The sequence below is a fragment of the Rosa rugosa genome, chromosome 3 (assembly GCF_958449725.1).
Source record: "Rosa rugosa chromosome 3, drRosRugo1.1, whole genome shotgun sequence".
NCBI lineage: Eukaryota > Viridiplantae > Streptophyta > Magnoliopsida > Rosales > Rosaceae > Rosa > Rosa rugosa.
In genome coordinates this window covers 30316912-30334517 of record NC_084822.1, presented here as the reverse complement: position 1 = coordinate 30334517, position 17606 = coordinate 30316912, and positions in this window count along the sequence as shown.

Below are 17606 nucleotides of genomic sequence, written 5' to 3'. Positions count from 1 at the left end.
GAATCAAAAGCAAAAGTAACAGCACATGTCAATATCTCATATACAAAAAGAAAACTAATTTATGTTGGAAGGTTTTAAAAATTCAAGTGGTATTATTCTAGAACTCAATATTGGTTCTCAATCGTGGGAGAGGAGAATGTTAGAAGACTTGACATCCCTATGAATGATGGGAGGGTTGTGAAGATGACGAAGGTACTCCTGTTTGAGCCCAAAAGTAATTTTGGCAATATCCTTTAGTGGATCTAGCACAGCGGGCCGATACCTGCGGACCAAAAATAAGCCTACTGGGATTTGGGTTACAGCTTCGCCCATTCCGGAATCCATGAGGAAAACGAAACCTTATTGGAGTCAAGTAGCAGAGATTGACTAGGAAACTTCAATCAATAATCCTTCTACAACAAGGAACAGTCAAAACCCTAAGTATATATACCAGGTTTCAAGGACGAATTAAAGACCTCTATCATATCAATCAATCCTAGCGATTACAAAGCCTCCCCGGAGCAAACCTTCAACCTTGTTGAAACCCGGTGACCGTGCGCCAGTCCTAGTCTCCCAGCGAGCCGACTGTCAGCATCACCAGACCAACCCGGCGACCGCACTTCCAGTCCCAGTCTCCCAGCGAGCCGACTGCGAGCGTAACCGCCACCGTTTCTACCAGCGAAGCAAGGGTAACGCCCTCGCAACCCAGCGAAGCTAAAGTCACGCTTTAGCAAAAACCCGTGCTTCTCCCAACTTCCCAGTGATTGCTCTGCTTAGTCTACAACACTAAGTATCGATTCGGTGAACGCAAGAGACCACAACCAAAGTCCTTATCCGTAAGGCAAAAGTCATTTTCCGAAAGGCTAGAGAAGAACCCTGTGACGAGGTTGGTGCTCTCCTCGTCCACAGCGCTTGAAGAAGAAGTCAGGTCAAGGGACTACCCCAACGACTGCACCCCGCGGTGCTGGCACGCCTGCGCAATCACTCGCTCAAAAGAGACAGTTTGCAAGCCAACTCGTTTTGGAGCCAAACATTTTGGCACGCCCAGTGGGACCAACTAAGTGTCTCTTCGTGAACGTTAGCCATTGGGAAGTCAAGCGAAAACCCTTACAAAAAGGGCTACGCTAACTGCTCAAAACACAAGACCTCCAGTTACAAACCGCTTCCTCGCGCGGATTGTCGTGGTCTGTCAGAAGAACAAGTAAGTCAAAGATTCTCTCTTGGTCCCCAATTCTCCGATATGTCAACTGAACAGGGAGAGAGTCACTCGACTGCTACTAAGGGTCAAACTGTCATCACTAATCAGGCCAGTGAGCCTGTCGCTACCCCTGTCTCCAATACGGTGGAGAGTGAAGAATCAGAGGATTTCGTTGAGAAGCCTATTCCAGAGGGAGCGACCGTCGAGGTTGCATGCGCGATCATCTCAGAAAACATTGAAAACCATCGCAAGAAGATGGCTGCTGATCTGAAAAGGGAGAACGCGAGAACAGATAGACTCTTACGCGAAATAAACCAGCGTATTTCCCAACAAGCTATGGAAACTGAGCAACTGATGTCGCAAACTGAGAATGCATTAAAAGCTCAAGCTATAAGCATCGCAGATGCCCAGAGTCAGCAGTAGAAAAAGATCATTGATGCTCTGGCGAATCATACCAAGCAAACAGCATCAGATATGGCAGGTCTTCGCAAAGATGGAGCAACTCTCGCAACCGAGGTGGCCATGCAAAGAGCTGAGTTGAACCAAGCTAAAGAAGTGTTGAATAAAACGTTAGGAGATCCTAACGCTATCCTTGGTTCCCTGGGCCAACCATCTGGTTCAGGTAAATATGTGCCGCCAAATCAGCGGGAAAAGGGTAGCAGCAGTGCCGCTACACCTGCTGCTACACCCGCCGCGACCGCTGCTACCACGCAAGTGAGAGATAAGGAACGAGCTCTGGTTATTGGCGGCAGCAAGGAGAAAACCACACCGTCAGGTGGACAGACCGCCAGACAGAAGCAGCAGGCATCGAAAAATGCTAACACTTCGTCCGACCCCGCTGTGTTCATTCAGTACGACAGCGATGGGGCAGAGAATGTATACCAAGAGCTGCCAGGAAGCTATTATGGGATTGACCAGGCTGGTAACCCGATCAAGATAACAGCTTTGGCAAAAGAGATGCCTATGCCAGCAGTGACTCTTCAACAACCAGCTGCAACCCGCGTTGTGCAGATAGGAGAAGGGACAGCGACGGTAAACCAAGCAATACCTGCGCAGCCTGTTCGCCATACAATGGCAATACCACCTCCTCCTCCTCCGGGTCCAGAATATGTGAGACGAGATGAGGTAGAGGAGATGATCAGACAGGCTAACCCTAGGGCCCAGATGGATGGGGTCTATGAGGGACCTTTCCCACCGCACATAATGCTCGCGCCTTTCCCCAGGGGTTATAAAAACATCATATTTGCTACCTTTTCAGGGGAGGATACCGAGAATGCGGCAACTCATCTGGCCAGGTTCAGGGTACAATGCGGCCAGTACCAGAATGATGACATCCTCAAGTGTAGGATCTTTGGTACTTCTCTATCAGGGGCTGCCTTTAGGTGGTTCTCCAAACTGCGACCAGGAACTGTGGCAGATTGGCCTGCAATGGAAAAGCTCTTCCGAGAGACTTTTAGGGCCACAGAGCCTGAGGTAGACTTGGCTTCTCTCACCCAGATGGCCCAACAGCCCACGGAGTCCGCTGTGGCCTACCTTCAGCGCTTCCAGATTCAGAAGGCCAAACTGAATGTAATCCTGCCGGAGAAAGAGTTGACCAAGTTGGCGATCAAAGGCTTAGAGCCGCGCCAGCGAAAGAAGCAGCATGGAAGCATGATTCAGTCAATGGGAGAGCTCATCACAGAGGTGGGAAGCTTCGAACATCTCCTCAGAGAAACTGATGCCAGGAAGAATGCGTCCAGAGGGACATATGTACCAGGGAAAAATCGCACCATAGCGGCCCTGAGCTACCAGCCGGCTACGTATGATCCTTACTATAACTATCATAGTGAGGATTTGGTTCAGGAGGACGATGAGGAAGATGAGAGCGACATCGCCGCTTATGAACTGACAGGGAGAAAGAACCCAGCCTTGAAGCAACTAAAAATCTCCAAGGAACCTGTCAAGCTCAAATCGATGGCCTTCACTAAACCTGAGTTCGCGGCGTATACATATGATGCCAACAAGGCACACGAGATTCTAGATGAGATGATCGCCGCGAAGATGGTGAAGACCGACTTTGGACCTTTCCCTCGACCAGATCAGCTGAAAGGAAAGAAATATTGTAAATTCCATAACTTGTGGAACCATAATACAGCTGACTGTGTGAAACTCAAGGACCAGATTCAGGTATGGCTCAATAACGGTAGTCTTCAAGTGGAGGCTCCAGTAACTGCAGCAGCGCTTGTTGACCTAAACCCTTTTCCTGATACTGGGATCAACATGGTCGACGTGAACTGGACCAAGCAGAACCAGAGGAAACCAACCCTGGATTTGACCACAAAGGGGCGAGAAAGAGAGCTTAACGAGGCCCCTGCCCAGAAGAAGGCTAAACCATTTGGTCAGGCCTCACCCGTAGTGTTATGCTCGCGGTGCAAGGAAGAGTGTGGCATCCAAGTGTCGCACGAAGAGGTCGAGCAGACATTTCGTTTTGGCTCTTTCCCGCCCATCAAGTGGGCCTCGCCATCGCGAAACTATCAACCTTCCAGCCCGAGAGAAAAGGAAGAATTGGGGTCACCTACAAAGGACTCCAATCTGTTTAAGAAGCTGAGGGCAGCTACGGTTGATCAGCAGACAGCGGAGAAAGCTGCAAACACGCACAAAGACATTCTGAAAAAACCCTACATACCACCTGCTTCAACCGCTACTATCAAGGAAGGGAAGTGGTACACCAGGGAGAAGGGGAAGGCAGTGGAGATAAGCCCTTCCAGAAAGCGAAAACTGCAGCGCAGGTTTGGGGAAGCCAAGCGCGCGCTCGAGGCTTTAGACCAGGGCCTAATCAAACCTTCACAATTGGTCAAATCGCCTGAGCAATATCAGAAGGAAATGGAAGCACTTGCTGCCAAGCCATTAGTGGCCCCTCGCAGTTTGCGAAAGCAAGCGAGCTCAGCGATAGGGGTTTCTGAGCCCAGTGTTTTTTGCAGAATTACCAAGGAAAGAACACTTCCACCAGCCAGAAAGGAGAGCTCGCCGTCCAGGCGACCGCACGTCAAGCGCCGTGTGTTTCGCGATGAACCGGAAGCCAAATCCTCAGTTTTCGAGAGACTGGGGGGCAAGGATAGGACTACCGACACTTTACAGTGGAGACCTAAAAAAGTCCAGAGTGTAGTAGTTGCTCCCTTAGAGGCAGATTCTGCTAGGGAACCAAAATCAGTTTCTCTTGAAAACGCTCCCGTGGTTCAGGAGCATGAGCAGTGTGAGATAAAAGGCCTCACTGAGGAATCCTTAGTAGACAGGTTGGCTAAACAGTTCAATATGGTTATCCCTGTCAACGAACCCAAGCTCAACCTGGAGGACGACATAGGTGAATTAGACACGTCCTGCAATATGGTTTATGTGCTCCCAGCGCGGTATGCAATACCGGTCGCGGCTCAGGAATGCGTAGAAGCTGAGGAATTTAATACACAGCCTCTGCAGATCACGTCAGCGGTCCCAACACCGGTAGAAGAGATTGTCTGTCTGGAAACAGAGGACGCCAGCAGTAAAGAATTCTTCATGAGCTTCACTCGGCCAACACCTGCTATGGTCCAGCACATGAGACCTTTATACATCACGGCGGACGTTGGCGGTACCAAAGTTAGCAAGATCATGGTTGATACTGGAGCTGCTGTTAATGTCATTACTACTAGGACCATGCACTTGCTTGGAATCAAGAAGGAGAAAATCCAGTCAACGTCTCTCACTCTCAAGAACTTCGCAGGGACTGTAACAAAGACCTTGGGATTACTTTTCTTGCGTATCAAGGTAGGTCCAGCAGAGGGAGTTTATGCTTTCTTTGTGACAGATTGCTATGCGGCCTACAACGCTATCCTGGGAAGGGACTGGATTCACCGGAGCTACTGTGTTCCGTCAACCCTCCATCAGGAACTTATTATGTGGAACAGGGAGACAGATAAAGCTGAGGTGATCAAAGCGGATCCTCGTCCATTCCCAGTTTCCGCAAACTATGTAGATGCCAGGTACTATTTGGAGCCTATCGCTCCATTGCAAGTCAGTGGCCTCGATAACAAAGGCCGCCCCACAGGGGTGACGGCCTCTGAACTGGCACAGTGGGGGCTTACGCTCGCAAAAGAAGGCTTGGAAAGGCCTGGCCACGCTGTGCCTAAACCCTTAAACGATTAATGGATTACGACCTTCCAGAGGAAGGGATAGAGGCCCTCCACTCGTTGTATGAAAGATTATCATCATATCTAGTGGAAAAAGAGGCCTATGAGCGAATCGCGACTTTGGAAATCATTGAAGAAGAACTCTCTGATCAGGAACAAGAGGATGAGGTGGAGATTCAGCTCGCTCCGGCAGCGTTGGACGACACGCCTCCCAAAGTCAGAGACCCTACCGAGAAAGTCAATCTCGGGACAGCAGATGAGCCCATGGAAGTGGCTATCAGCGCTTACCTAGAGCCTAGCGAGAAACAGAGGCTTATCGACTTATTGCTAGAATTCAAAGACTGCTTTGCGGAAAAGTACGAGGATATGCCCGGCCTGTCACCAGACTTGGTTTGCCACCAGCTACCAACACTCCCTGACAAGAGGCCTGTGAAGCAAGAACCGCGAAGAATGAATTCAGAAACTCAAATCCTCGTCAAAGAGGAGGTTGAAAAAATGCATAAGTCAGGCATTATCAGGGTGGCCAAATACAATCACTGGCTATCTAACATAGTGCCTGTCCGCAAGAAGAATGGTAAGATGAGGGTCTGCGTAGACTATAGAGAGCTTAATACTGCTACACCTAAGGATGTCTACCCCATGCCGGTCGCGGATATGTTGGTCGACGCCGTTGCGCGACATGAATTATTGTCCTTCATGGACGGCACTGCAGGATATCACCAGATTCCAGTCGCAGAAGAAGACAGACACAAAACCGCGTTCCGCTGCCCTGGGTTCGCGGGCGTTTTTGAATATGTGATTATGCCTTTTGGACTGAAGAACGCTGGTGCGACTTATCAAAGAGCCATGAACCTAATCTTCCATGACATCCTTGGAAAGATTTTGGAGGTTTACATTGATGACGTGGTTGTCAAATCTCAGAAAAGAGGGGATCACATCACAGATCTCAGGAAAGTGTTCGAGCGTATGCGACAGCACAAGCTTAAAATGAATCCCGCTAAGTGCGTTTTTGGGGTTCAAGCAGGAGACTTTCTTGGGTTCATTGTCCATCAGAGGGGAATTGAGGTCCCTGAAGACAAAGCGAGCGCAGTCATCAACGCATCTCCGCCACGCACGAAGAAAGAGCTGCAGCGTTTGCTCGGTAAAATCAATTTTTTGAGACGCTTTATCTCTAACTCTGCAGGTAAGATCCAACCTTTCTCTCCCCTTTTGAAGCTACAGGGCCAGAGCGAGTTCGTCTGGGAGCATAAACACCAAGAGGCTTTTGATAAAATCAAGGCCTACCTGGCGAGCCCACCAGTGCTCGTTCCTCCTAGGGCTGGATTCCCATTAAAACTATATATTTCAGCGGCTGAGGCCTCCATTGGCAGCCTGCTCGCCCAAGACGATGAGGATGGTGTCGAACATGCTATATTCTATCTTAGTAGGACACTCACAGACTGCGAGACAAGGTACACTTCGATGGAAAAGCTGTGTCTCACATTGTACTTCTCAGCATGCAAGCTGCGCCACTACATGTTATCCTTTACCACTTGCATCATCGCTCAGACTGACTTGGTCAAGTACATGCTGTCGCGGCCTATTCTGAGAGGCCGCATTGGCAAATGGGTATTAGCTTTATCTGAATTCTCGCTACAGTACGTGCCACAAAAGGCAGTAAAGGGACAGGCTATCGCAGATTTCCTGGCACACCACCCTACCTTGGACATCCCCGTAGTGAAGGAGTTAGAGATAGCAGATGTAACCATAACTCGGCCAGATTTAGCGCGCATCCCAGAATACGCTATTCGGTATCAAGCCACAGTCTCCTTGCAGCCCTGGATACTGTACTTTGATGGTTCAAGAACGGAAACGTTAGCAGGGGCAGGGATTGTTCTGGAGAATCCAGCGGGCGATCGTTTTTCTTATTCTTTCCAGTTGGAGTTCAAATGTACAAACAATCAAGCAGAGTATGAGGCCTTGATCATTGGCCTAGAGGTTCTGCTAGAGTTGGGAGTAAGGGACGTTCAAGTACACGGCGACTCTTTGCTTATAATCAACTAGCTCCAAGGAAAGTACAAGTGTGAAAGCTTCTTGCTTATACCCTATTTGCATTGCGCCATTGAACTTCTGGATCAATTCGATGATGTGGATTTGGAGCACATACCCCATGAGCGCAACTTTGCGGCCAATGAGCTCGCTCAATTGGCTACGGGCATTACATTGAAGTATGGTGTTCGCGAACGTATCCTGAAGGTCGAGCGCCGCACACTGCCTTCGTGGCTCGCGCGGCCTGACCCACCAGATGATCCAGTTGTCGCGGTTCTCAAGCCTATTGACGTCGATTGGCGCATTCCGCTGATTGACTACCTCAAGCAACCAGACCCTACAGCAGACAGGAAGACTCGTTTTCTTTCCTTGAATTATTTCCTCAGAGGTGACGAGCTGCGACGACGTGGGGAAGATGGCGTAGACTTTCGCTGTGTCTATGGCCGCGAAGCCAAGAGGTTGATGCGCGAAGCCCACACGGGAGTATGTGGAGCCCATCAAGCAGGCCCCAAGATGCGTTGGCTTATCAGAAGACATGGGTATTATTGGCCCAGCATTTTGAAGGACTGTATCGCGTTCGCGAAAGGTTGCCAAGACTGTCAGGCGCATGGTCCAGTGCAGCACATTCCCAATATTCCCATGCAGCCTATTATTAAACCTTGGCCTGCCCGTGGCTGGGCTTTGGACTTGATTGGGATGATTCACCCTCATTCCTCGCTCCAGCATAAGTTCATCATTGTAGCCACTGATTTCTTCACGAAATGGGTTGAGGCTGAACCTTTGAAGGAAGCTTCCGGCGCTACCATTCGCCAGTTTATCTTTCAGAATATTATTTGCAGGTTTGGCATTCCAGAAGTGTTGGTCTCAGACAGGGGGGCAGCATTTATGGGCGGCGAGGTAGAGAAACTTGTCACGGACTTGGGCATCCAGTTCGTCCACAGCACACCATATTATGCCCAATCCAATGGTCAAGCAGAGCCCAGTAACAAGATTATTATCACCTTGCTCAAGAAGATGCTTGTTGAAAACCCTAGACAGTGGCACGATACGTTGTATGAGACCTTAGGGGCTTATCGTACCTCCAAGAGAAATCCCACTGCTACGACCCCCTATGCACTAATGTTCGGTCATGATGCCATCTTACCGTTGGAGATCAACGTCCAGTCTCTGCGCGTCCAAGATCAGCATCACTTGATCGGGGAAGATTATGTTCAGGCGATGTGGCAAGAACACGAAGATCTCAGCGAGCAACGCTTGGCAGCTTTGGACAACTTGGTTTTGGAAAAGCAGAGGATTGCTCGCGCCTATGACAAGAGGACACGTGGCCGTAGTTACAAAGAGGGTGACTTGGTGTGGAAGGCTGTTTTGCCTTTTGGCTAGAAGTTGACCGGTCGCGGTAAATGGACTCCGCGATGGGAAGGACCCTTCGTTGTTCATCGCATTCTGGAGCGCGGGGCCTTTCACCTCAAAAATTTGGATGGCGACCTCCACCGCAATCCCATTAACGGGCGCTTCCTGAAGAAATACTACCCTAGTGTTTGGGAGTTTGAAGATCCACCGGATCAACCTTCTTCTCAGACAGGGGGGCAACCTTAGTCTCCCCAGGTTCGCTTCATCCATGTTCAGGCCTTTTCTGTGGCCTTAGTATCTTGTACTTGCTTCACCTACGAATACTAGGGGGGCAACACTCTGTACATCCAGGCCTTATTTGAGGCTTTATTTTCGGTCAACAATTTCAAATTTCTTGTTATTGTTGTCAATTTTTCTTTTCTTTGACATTATGGTGTTAAGAATGCATGTAATGGCCTATACCTGAGGCCTTATTTTATACGTTGATTTGCAAAAAAGTGTTAAAAACTTTCATTCATAAAGTGGCTTTGCGGCCAAAGAGCAGTACAAAGTGCAAATCAAAATAATTACATTTGCGGTTTACAAGGCCAGAAGTGGCTTAGAGTAAAAACCATAAAGTTACAGATCTACTGAGAGTTTCTGGATCTTGTGGCAGCGAAGGGGCTGTGCTCGGACATTCATACTCTCCCTCTCTTCACCCACATGCCTCCTCTGCTCTGAGTTGCAGCCGCTACCGTCTATACCGGACCAAAAAGGAAGGAAATAATCCATCGCAACCCTTTTGGTTGGATTACCCTCCGGGATGGAGATGGTCTTCACAGAGAAGCGCGACTCACAACCACATCTACCTCCAGGGGAAAAACATAAGTCACGCAGTCAGACCCTGGAGGTAGGCTACGGAGCAAGAACAGGCGACCCATATTGGTCTTCCGCCCTTCTTCCTCCTGCTCCACGCGGGCAATCTGAGAGAGAGGACCCCTCAAAATCGGGTTCTGCCGCGGCGGGAGCACCATATTGGTACGTCTTAAAAGATGCACAACTTAAACCTTGCACTCAAACATCATCGTTGGTAATATAGTGATCAAGCAAGGGTCATTACCCGCTGAAGATTGTTTCTAAACTGCTAACCAAATGTCACAAACTACTCTAAACCATGCTACTGAACAGTTAACGAAAATAAATTAATCAACTAACCTAGACTCGACGGAATTTTCTGTAAATTTTACAGGACACTAAAGACACATTGAATAACACTTATACAAAATTTCAGAACAATCGGAGTTGATTTGATATATGAAATAATTCACGTAAAACTGAACACAGAAATATAACGAAACAGAAACAGATTTTATAAGATTCTAAAACTGTTAATAGAAACAAAGCTAAGGACTCATTCTCTACCACCGAACATATTCATTCATATCAAAGCTCAGTTATGGAATTCTAATTCTCAATTGAATTTACCCGAAATTAACTCACAAGCTCGAGTTAACCCATTACCCTTTCTTAATTCCTCGTTAAGTGAATACAAGCTCACCACTTAATCTATTTTCGAATATGCAACCTAGACACAAGCTCGCTAAGTTTAACATATCAAAATCATTAAGCAAGAAAAGGGTTTGGATAAATCTAGGGTCACAAGTACGTTGGTAGTCTTGCTAAACCTATGGTTTGAGTCACATGTAATTCGCGAAAACATTTTGCTACTCAATTGGAATGAACACAAGACATATACGAATCTAGTGTTACTCCTAGCATTAGAATCCTAACTTATTCATTTAGTTGCGCACCTAAGCAAATAAGTAAAGATTCATCTTGTAGATACGGTGAATCAAACACTCAATTGACAATATAGAAAACCAAAAACTGAATTATTAATATGAATTGAACATGTTCGGGGCTTTGAAATCGCCCCTAGCTACAAAAGTATTTAGCTAGACATAGTTATGATGAAAACAAAAACTAGAAGAAAAGAAAAGGAAGAGATGATAGCTGGATGATGGCAGAAGGGGTGTCGTTCTTTCTCCTCTTGTGCTGCAGACATAAGTCTAAACTAAATGTCTCTCTCTATCTTCTGCTCTCCCCTTCTCTGTTCTACCGTTCTCCTCTTGTCTCCCCTCTCTTCTGCTCTATTTATCTAGTCATATAGTGCTCCTAGCACTAGTTATTGCAGCTGGAAATATTTCTTTCATATAGTGCTCCTAGCACTAGTTATTGCAGCTGGAAATATTGCTCCTAGCACTAGTTATTGCAGCTGGAAATATTGCTTTCATATAGTGCTCCTAGCACTAGTTATTGCAGCTGGAAGTGTTTCTTTTTCAAAGATGGATGGCTGCAACTTTTCAAGTTAGGTGTGCTGCCACTTTAGATTCTCGGAATGTCTGACCTTACTGTACTAATTCGGCCATAACTTTTTGTACAAAAATGATATGGATGAACCGTTAAAATTTCTGGAAACTAGACATCCAAGGCTTTCCAACCATATAAAGCTCACTTTCTCACTCGCTCTGAGCTGTTCTCAGTTTTATTTTGAAGTTGACTGATCTGCACAGGCAGATTTGCTGATTTGGCTTCTTTTCTTCTACTTTGCTCCATAACACCTACAAAACATAAAAATAAAGTAAATGACTCAAATAGATGGAAAACTAGCTAAGAAAACATGAAGAAATTAATATAGAATCATGTATATTTATGAGCTTATCACATATGTTCTTCAGTCTAAATGAAACCGGTGGATTTCACCGCGACTTCCAGAGACCAAAGACATGTGGTTGGACCTGAGGTTAGGCCATAAGACCTACCCAGGTATTGAGGTTAAGCCATAAGGCCTAGGAATTTGAGGCTAAGGTTAATATCGTGAGGAGAAGATTGTAGAAACTGGAGGAAGAGAAGTAGAGATTGTGATGCTATTTCTGGGAAACCCATATTCGTTTGTGTATATCATCTCCCCAGAGTGCAGGTATTTATAGTGCCAGTCTCAGTGGCCTTGACCGTACGATGGTTAGTTGTGATATTCTCATTGCCATCAATGAGCGTATCAATTGGAGTTAAATGCTAAGATCTCGGAAATGAAGATAATTGAAAGCGCGTGGGAGACGGGGCAGTCTCCAAGGAGGTAACCGCTCCATTTCGAGATTATCTTTTCAATCTTTTCAAACAGTTTTAAAAGCATAAAAACAAATTAAAGCGCTGAACAGTTTGAGAAGTTAAGTTGATATGTATTTGGGCCAAGCAATGTGGGCTAAATATTAAGTTAATAATAATATTATTGTTCATACGAAACATGGGCTTAATTCTAGAGGCCCAAAAGTCTGCGGCCTGCATGGGTCAGGCGAAGGAAAAGTTCATCTAAACGAAAACTAGCATCCGCAGCAGCTTGTGCGGCTTGCTGGGCTGCCACGCGGGCTTGAGCCAGTTCCTGGGATAGCGTCTCGAAGGCAGCGAGGGGTTGTTCTAACTGAGGCTCCGCATGAGTAAGCCTGGTAGTAACGTCAGTTAACCGGGCTTGAAGAGTCTGAATCTGGGACCTTAAGTGGTTCCTTTCGAGCGTCAGGTCCCTGATGAGGTTAGCTTGGTCACCCAAGAAATCGCGCGCGGTCTCTGTTTGTTGAGTGAGGTTCTGATAGTGCGCCTCGGTCTGCCTAGCCTGCGCTCTCGCGACTGCCCGCTCATTGAGCCCTTGAGGGAGATTTTGCTGCAGTTGATCGACCTCTTGGAACTGATCTTCAGTGATGGCTCCCTCGCGGAGAAGTACCCTCAAATATTCTAAGACTCTCACGGGCGCACCAGGAATCAGGATATCAGGGCCCAGGAAGCGACGGAGGCCTTCTCTAGCTTCATCTACGACCCCAGGAGGGGTCACTTCAAGTACACGAGCTAACCTTTCCAGAGTGGAGGGAGTTGGTTGCTCAGCGACAGGGACCTCAGGAGGTTCAGCGACAGGTGTTGCCTCTGGCATTGGTTCAGGAAGGTTTCCCAATCCTCCGGCTTCAGTAACTTGGGGGCAGGGGGAAGAGGTTCCTGACCAGCCATATTAAGAGCGGGCTCAGCAGCTTCTGCCTCTACAGCTTCAGCTACAGCGTCCTCAGTGTTGAAGGCATTTGGGTTCTGGAAGAAGGTATTATCAGAATAGAATGTTTAAGCCAGGAAGTAATAATGAATTAGTTAGTTAAAGGAAATACCTCCTTGGCTGGGGGCTCACGCTCAACGACCGCTGGCATTGCCTCTGGGCTAGCTTCGCTAGGAATAGGAATTGAGTCAGGCGCTATCTGTTCCAGGACAGGTATATCGCTTGGTTCCTCATGAGGTGCATCCGGTAGCGGTACTCTATCTTCGGCCTCAGGCGAGCTATCATCTATGATCTGCACTGGGACCAAGGCCAACTGTGCATTACTGGCAGCGCCCGCAGGAGGTGGAGAGTTGTTCACAATAGTTGGCGCTTGGGCTTGGGAAGCAGATGTGCATTCACCAGCAGCTGAAGATCCTTCTTCAGTGTGTCTCGAGGACCTATGGCGAACCTGCGAATGAGGATTGTTACATGGTCGCATAGAATAGAAAGAAATTGCTAACAAATACTGAGTAGGTTTGTGTCTTACCAGTCGGTCAGCGATTGGTTCATCTTCTGCCCATAGGTCAGTTCGAGGATCAGAGCGACTGCGTTTCCGAGCCGAGAGGGCGGCGATCTGTTGGGGTCAGAAGATTAGGTTTGATTCGTGGAGGAAGTATGATTTACTCAAACAATAAAAAATTTCTTACCGTCTGCGAGTCATCATCATCAGAAGAGGATTCGTTGTCTTCAGGCTCTGTCATTACTGCCTTTTGTTTCCCAGACTGGCAGAGGATGGCGCGTTTCCCTGGAATAGCAAAATTTTGAATTAAAAGGGAAGAGCAAATGAACAAAGGACAAAACACGAGTCAGGATATTTACCTCTTGAGGGGGCTCGCGGATCACGATACCAGCCTGGGCCTAACGTGGGGCTCGCGCGGGTCGCGGAGCCGGCTCGGCAGCAAGAGGAGGAACTTGTGCAGCGTCTTCAGGGACGCGAGCAAGTAGATCAACGTCGGCAGGGTAGGGGTATCGCAGTTCCCCGAAAATGGCAGCGAATAGCTCATCATGCTGTTGCCTCCAGCAATTAACAGAAACTTCTGCCCACCATGCATCGTATCCTTCCTCAGCCCCATCCACAGAGTCAATCTCTCTAGCCCAGTCAGGGAGGTCAACCAGTACGAGTGTGCTTTGTGCTGGCGGAGGCCCAGAAAGAGGCCCAAATCTACGCCAAGAGGTATTGTAATTCCAAGCATCATACCGAGGGAATGGCACTAATTGAACAAGGCCGAGTTGGCGAGGGAAGTGGTTGGGAGCATAGAGTTCGTAACTGAGTTCGTCAGCGGCAATCCTGATGTCGGAACAGGAGATTGCGCGGCGAAAGGCCAAGCGCGCGCGATCGCTGTAGCGAGAGGCGCCAGGAAGAAATCCGTGTTCAAGCGGAGCCGGGAATCTTCGACTCAGCACTAGGTCGCAGTATGGCATCTCGTGCAGAAGGTACAAGTATGTGAAGCACTCAGAATAAGGAGGGGATGTGTACCTTTCATCGCGACAGAGCCATCGTCCTAGGAGTTGATCAGTAGGTGGAAGCAATGGGATGTCGTCGCGACGAAAATATGGGAAGTAAATTTGAATCCAGAAGTCAAGAATCCAAAAAGGGCCAGAAATGCTAGTCTCGAAGGGATGCATTGTGGCTTGGTACAAAGTGCGATAGAGGGCACCCAGCACTGGTTGTCCTAATCCCACGCAGCAGCCGTTGTAGAGGGCCGTTGCCAGCAAGGTCCAGGCACCAGTGGGCTTACAGGAGGAAGTACAGAAGATAAACTTACAAAGCCAGTACTCCAAGAAAGCAATCCCGCCAGTCGCATTGTGCTCCTGGCGGTAATAAGCCAACCACCGCGGATAGGAGCCGCTATGAGCGCTACGACCATTTTGGGCCATGGTGGAAGTAAAGGTATCAGAGTCGAATTGGCCATGCAGATAAGGCTCGCTGTCGATGGGTAGGCCAGTGATGGTGAGAATGTCCAATAAAGTGATACTCATTTGGCCAAATCGAAAATCAAAGGTGTTGGTGGCGGTGTTCCAAAAACAGAGAAAGGCGGCGAGTGGCGAACGATTGCCACCGCGCGGAAGACGAAAACAAAGATCGATAGTATGGGTGATACCTGCTGCGTTCCAGCGAGCCAGATCTCGAGCTCGCGCTTCACGATACCAGGAAAGCTCCGTCGCACTGATAAAAGATGGCCAATGCCCTATTTTTGATCGATGATTAGGGGCACTCCAACTGGTAAAATCCCCAGGAGTCCTTCGGAGGACTGGGATGGGGCGGCGAACAGGTAAGCCATAGAAGGCAATGGCGTCGGCCGGGAAAGAATCTCGCGGCGTTGGACCCAGTCCGGCATGGTTGTTCGAGAGTCGGAGGAGCAGGGGTCTCTGGATAATGGTCTGGAGGATCAGGCTGGCACCGATGTTGGCTCCCCAAGAATGGGCGGCTTGTTCATTCAGTTCTTCTTCTTGATCGATAACTATCTTTTTCGGGGGAGCCATTTCTGGGTTTCGAAGAGGAAGATGTGTGCAAAAGAGGGTTTCTGGGTTTAGGAGACTAAAAGAGTTTCTGATGTGACAGGTCTGAAGTGGCTGCGGATTTAAATAAGAGATTTTGTGAGGGAAACGATACGACAGAAAGGCGTTTCGCGAGTGAAAGGACGCAACCCTCATTAATGACATCGTTTCGAGCATCGAACGCGTCGTTTTAGTCCCCTTCAATCAGTTGCATTTTCATAAGCCTGATTTCGAGGCCTGGGGGCAATGTTTGAGCCCAAAAGTAATTTTGGCAATATCCTTTAGTGGATCTAGCACAGCGGGGCGATACCTGCGGCCCAAAAATAAGCCTACTGGGATTTGGGTTACAGCTTCGCCCATTCCGGAATCCATGAGGAAAACGAAACCTTATTGGAGTCAAGTAGCAGAGATTGACTAGGAAACTTCAATCAATAATCCTTCTACAACAAGGAACAGTCAAAACCCTAAGTATATATACCAGGTTTCAAGGACGAATTAAAGACCTCTATCATATCAATCAATCCTAGCGATTACAAAGCCTCCCCGGAGCAAACCTTCAACCTTGTTGAAACCCGGTGACCGTGCGCCAGTCCTAGTCTCCCAGCGAGCCGACTGTCAGCATCACCAGACCAACCCGGCGACCGCACTTCCAGTCCCAGTCTCCCAGCGAGCCGACTGCGAGCGCAACCGCCACCGTTACTACCAGCGAAGCAAGGGTAACGCCCTCGCAACCTAGCGAAGCTAAAGTCACGCTTTAGCAAAAACCCGTGCTTCTCCCAACTTCCCAGTGATTGCTCTGCTTAGTCTACAACACTAAGTATCGATTCGGTGAACGCAAGAGACCACAACCAAAGTCCTTATCCGTAAGGCAAAAGTCCTTTTCCGAAAGGCTAGAGAAGAACCCTGTGATGAGGTTGGTGCTCTCCTCGTCCACAGCGCTTGAAGAAGAAGTCAGGTCAAGGGACTACCCCAACGACTGCACCCCGCGGTGCTGGCACGCCTGCGCAATCACTCGCTCAAAAGAGACAGTTTGCAAGCCAACTCGTTTTGGAGCCAAACAACTCCAAAGCTTTCGCCACACCAATTGCAACGTTCATCCTCTCAGTCCAACTTAGTTGTCTTGTCTCAAACTCCTCCTCAAGCTTCCATGTAAAGATCATGCACAATCGCAAGCATCTCTCCACGATCTCAAAACCCAATTATCTGAACAATGTTCCTGAGATTCATACTAGATAGAAAATCTACTTCGCGGAAAAGATCACTAACTGAATGGTGTGTGGTTTTGAGAACTTCACAGCTGCAGCTCGACCATCTTCAAGAGTGGCTCGGTACACCTTGCTAGGTCCACCCTCTCTAATCACCATGTCAGAGCTGAATTTGTTAGTTGCATAGCAAAGCTCTTGGGAGGCGAAATGCCTGCTGGATCCTTCTGCTTCTAGTAGTGCAATCTGTGAAACAGCTTTTGAGCCACAAAATTAGAAACCTCCACTCTTTTATGTGCAGAAGAGAGTGCCCTTCTAGTAATTCGCTGAATTGATAACACGGGAGGAGCATTGTCAATGACTTATGCAATTGGCGGGTGGTATTTGACTAATTATAACAAGGGTACAAGTGTACACTGAAGGAAGAAGAATGCAGGGGCAGGGTTACCTTTACAGAACCTTGTTGACAAGTTCCATTCCTCTGAAATAAGACTCTTCCAATACTATTCATTACCAGAAGTGTGCGTGAAGGAGGTAAACCTTTTTAGGCAAGCACTGATAGCTGAAACATTGAGCCTGCATAGTAAATTACAATTAACACGAGTTCTTACCTATTTTTCCTAGGATTGTTATAATAGTCTCATCAAGAGTGTGGAGTCAGATTCAACTGCATTGAATCCTGAAACATTCAAGCAGCAACTGCATCAATGACTATTCTTTTGGTTTTAATTATATAAGATCTACTTCGAAGAGAGTCCAGGTATGAAGGATTTATAGGAATGTAGGTGCTTCAAGTGTTGCATTTACAATGTTTCAGAAGAATACTGAACACATTCTTATATCCTGAAATTTTATCAATCCTGCAGGCATGATACTACCTTTCACCTAATGACAAATCCAGGACCTGGAGTTAACCACAATTGATTAACATTGTTCTCTACTTGGTCGCAGACAACTGGTAAATGATCCCTTTCTGCCAATAATCTCAACAACTCTTGAGAGATAGTTGTGCATCTACTTTTATCTTTCAAGTACTCAAGACATGCAGCTACAGTCAATTGATTCAACTTCCACCATGCTCAACACACCAAAGTCTACTT